Source organism: Vicia villosa, linkage group LG7, assembly GCF_029867415.1.
Source record: "Vicia villosa cultivar HV-30 ecotype Madison, WI linkage group LG7, Vvil1.0, whole genome shotgun sequence".
In the NCBI taxonomy this organism is placed as follows: Eukaryota; Viridiplantae; Streptophyta; class Magnoliopsida; order Fabales; family Fabaceae; genus Vicia; species Vicia villosa.
Window position 1 is genome coordinate 61,035,719 of NC_081186.1, and position 4,313 is coordinate 61,040,031.

General features: G+C 33.1%; 1 pseudogene; it reads left to right on the forward strand.

Annotated features, from left to right (window-relative positions):
• Positions 1 to 596: 596 nt before the first annotated feature.
• On the forward strand, positions 597 to 3,844 carry LOC131617278 (7-deoxyloganetin glucosyltransferase-like; annotated as a pseudogene).
• Positions 3,845 to 4,313: the final 469 nt, after the last annotated feature.

Consider the following 4,313-nt stretch of genomic DNA (forward strand, 5'->3'; position numbering starts at 1 on the left):
TAAGAATACTAATAATTAACATTATAAATTATATTCTATCTTCTATCATCTCTTCTCCCTCTTTAAAGATTTGAATGCAAAAATGTCCATTAAACTTCAAGCAACACTACTATAAACTATTGCAGATTGAATCTGTGATGCCAATCACTCAAAGCGTCGTTCAAAATAATTTTTTGTCCGCTATTACGCGCGCCTGAAATGATGGTTTTTAGGGTTAAAGAAAAAACCGATTCAAACTCTCTAATTGTTTCTTCCACTCCAGTTCATAATGTACAGGAAAATAGTAGTCGTGCAAATTTTCTCTAACACTTGCTTGTAAAATAATGAATTGAATAGAACGTGCAAGTTAAATTAAACCTTCAATAATTGACAGATTGTCTTGATATGAGAAATCTCAATTTATTACTAGTTCTATTGTACCATGATCTTGATTTTGTAAGTTATATCTTTGACTTGTGCATATGAACGTGCAGTGCAGCCAAGTTCCGTTAGTATTGCCAGATTGTGTCTGACTCCAGCGATAGTATTTATAAATAGACACGTTGGTGGTGCTCTTATATTTTATCTTCTATAAGTAAAAGCTTGTGTTAGAAAATAGCATCACACAGTACCATTAAGCAAAGAACCCTTTGTATTACTACATTTGGAAAAGAAAGTAAGCACAAACAATGGCTTCTTTTGGCAAAACTCAGAACAAACCACATGTTGTGTGTGTTCCATTTCCAGCACAAGGTCACATTAACCCAATGCTCAAACTAGCAAAGCTTCTTCATTTCAAAGGTGGTTTTCATGTCACCTTTGTTAACACTGAATACAATCACAAACGTCTTCTCAAATCTAGAGGTCCCGATTCTCTAAACGGACTCTCCTCCTTCCAATTTGAAACCATTCCTGATGGTCTACCTGAGTCCGATGTGGATGTCACACAGGATGTTCCTTCTCTGTGTGACTCCACTAGGAAAACATGCCTACCTCACCTCAAAAAACTTATATCTAGACTCAATAATGCTGTGGACATCCCTCCTGTTACTTGCATGGTTGCTGATGGTGTTATGAGTTTTGCTTTGGAAGCTGCTCAAGAAATTAGTATCCCTGCCGTGATTTTTTGGACCACTAGTGCTTGTGGCTTCATGGGCTACCTTCAATATCGTATGTTAATTGAAAAGGGTTTTACACCACTTAAAGGTACATATTCATTGATAACTAATTAGCAACCCGCCTTAGTTTGTGAGTGTCCATGTCTATTCCATAATTAGATTTGTTTTAGCTTGCATATTGCAACTCTATTTGTCTCACGTTCTTAAAATTAAATTGAATAAGAAAAAAATATTTATTACTCTCTCCGTCCCAAATTATTTGTCGCCATGGTCCACTTTACACAGATTAAGAAACACTAATAAATAAAAGAGAGAGAATGACGACTTTACCAAATTATTCTTATTAATTATTGGTGTATTTGAAATAACATTAATATTAAGTAAGAAATTAATAAATTAAGAGTATTTATTTGAGGGTACAATTGGAAGATTAAATATAAAATTGAATTGGCAATGTAAAGTGACAAGTATTTTGAGACAATTTTTTTTCACAAATTTGACATTTATTTTGAGACAGAGAGAGTACCATTTTACAATTGTATTTTAAATCATACCGAGGCACAACATAGACACTCTGCCATGAATAATGTCAAAATCATACGACATCGCTATCATCGTGGTTACATAAATGATAGTATTTGAAAAGAGTTAAGAATATTTAATTCTTTAATATATGTTTAACCTTTTTAGATGTGCGTATGATTTCTCCCAATAAAATTATAAAGTGTGTTGAAGTAAAGAAAAATAAATTCTTTTAATAACACTTATCTGAATTGTCTAGCATGTTATATGATCGTCATACAAGTGTCAGATATTTGTCTGACTTTTTCGACATTTATGGTACAAGTGTCATATAAGTAGAGCTGTCAAAATGGGTCTGACTCTTCCGGCCAACCTACAAGCCCTATATTTTAGCGCCGGTTGGACCGCAAAAAATCTTTAACAAATCATGACCATATCTTTTTAGCCCAGTCCACTGGGCCTATGTTTTTCATGAGACGGGCTAGGCCGGCCAAACACTTAAATAATATATTTTGAGATAAATCATACTTAAGCACAAGCACTGCAGAGACACTCTCACACGAATAATGTCAAAACCATAGGACATCAATAACGTTACATAAATGATAGTATTTGAGTTTTATTTATCTATCTATTTTTAAAAGAGTTAAAAATATTTAAGTCTTTAATATATTTTAACCTTTTCTAAATGTATATATGATTCGTCTAATAAAAATTATAGAGTGTGTTAAAAAATTTCTAGAAACACTAATCTGAATTATCTTACACGTGTTATATAAAGTAGGGATAATTGACATTTATCCCCTGCCATTAGGGCGAGTTTTGGTTTTCCTCCTATTAATTATTTTTTTTGGATTACTCCACTGTATTTTTAGGGTACCCCTAAGCGTGTAAAAAACAGTGAAAACCCAGGGGTAAATCAAAGAAACAAGTTTACAGGGGGTCCTAGGGGGTAAATCATAGAACTTTTCATATTTAAAAGGAGTAATCCAAAAAAAATAATTAATAGGGGGAACACCAAAACTCGCCCTAATGGCAGGGGGGTAACAGTTATTTATCCCTCTAAAGTATAGAGTGTGTTAAAAAATTTCTAAAAACACTTGTCTGAATTATCTTACACGTGTTATATGATTGATATATAAGTGTCGATTATTTGTGTGACTTTTTTATATGTATTGAAGTGTCATACAAGTGTAAAACACTTCGACACACCTACAAGATGTGTTTGTTCTTCGTAAATATGAATTATGATATTACCTGAACATAATGAATTTTGTCTTTTTGATATGTAGATTCAAGTTATATGACAAATGGGTATTTGGATACTACAATTGATTGGGTTCCAGGCATAAAAGAAATACGATTGAAGGACATTCCAAGTTTCATAAAAACTGTATATCCAAATGATGTTATGCTAGATTTTGTATTAGGGGAGTGTGAAAGAGCTCTAAAAGCTTCTGCAATCATTTTAAACACGTTTGATGCCTTAGAGCATGACGTTTTACAAGCATTCTCTTCCATTAGTAATTTACCTCCGGTCTATCCCATTGGTCCATTAAATTTTCTTTTAAAAGAAGTCACAGATAAGGAATTGAACTCGATTGGTTCCAACCTAACACTGTTGTTTACGTCAATTTTGGAAGTGTCACTGTAATGACAAATGAAGAGTTAGTTGAATTCGCCTGGGGACTTGCTAATACCAAGAAAACATTTTTGTGGGTTATAAGACCAGATCTTGTGACCGGTGAAAATGCTGTTTTACCACGAGAGTTTTTGGAAGAGACGAAAAATAGAGGTTTGTTGTCGGGATGGTGTCCACAAGAGGAGGTTTTGGATCATTCAGCAATTGGAGGTTTTTTGACACATAGTGGTTGGAATTCAACGTTGGAAAGTGTGTGCGGCGGTGTTCCAATGATATGTTGGCCTTTCTTTGCGGAACAACAAACTAATTGTAGATTTTGTTGTCATGAATGGGGGATCGGTTTGGAGATTGAAGATGCTAAGAGGGATAAGATTGAGGAACTTGTGAGAGAATTGATGGAGGGAGAAAAGGGTAAGGAGATGAAAGAGAAAGCAATGAGGTTGAAAGAATTGGCAATAGATGCTGCTTCTGGACCCTATGGTTCTTCATTTGTGAATTTGGAGAACGTGTTTAGTTTATTTTGATAAAACTCCAAAACGTTAAATCGCTTTCTTGTTGTTGTCGTCTTTGAATTTGGGCTCTACAATGTTATTATTTGTATTGTTTTGCTTTGTTGTTTCACTTTAATAATGCAATCACTATTTATAGTTATTGACTTCTTGTTATGATTTTGTTTTTGAACCCAAATCAGCATGATAGTCATAGTACATAACAAGATATTCTTATGATTAAATGATAGAATAGAACCAAAATCAACATGATAGTACGTAACAAGATATTGGTATGAATAAATGATTGAATATATGAAAAATAATTAAATATCGGTCATTATCAAATAAGGACATATTATAAATAAATAAATAAATAATTTTGAGATATATGGAGTATTAAGAATTTAATTATCGTGGGAGGTAATCTAGGGCCCTGAATTTTTTTTTTCTCTTTTTGTTTTTGCTTAGACATTAAATGGTGGAGAACTCTCATTTATAGTGAATGATACAACCCTAGATAAATTATTAATGATCTAATATAAGAACTAACAAACCTTATGG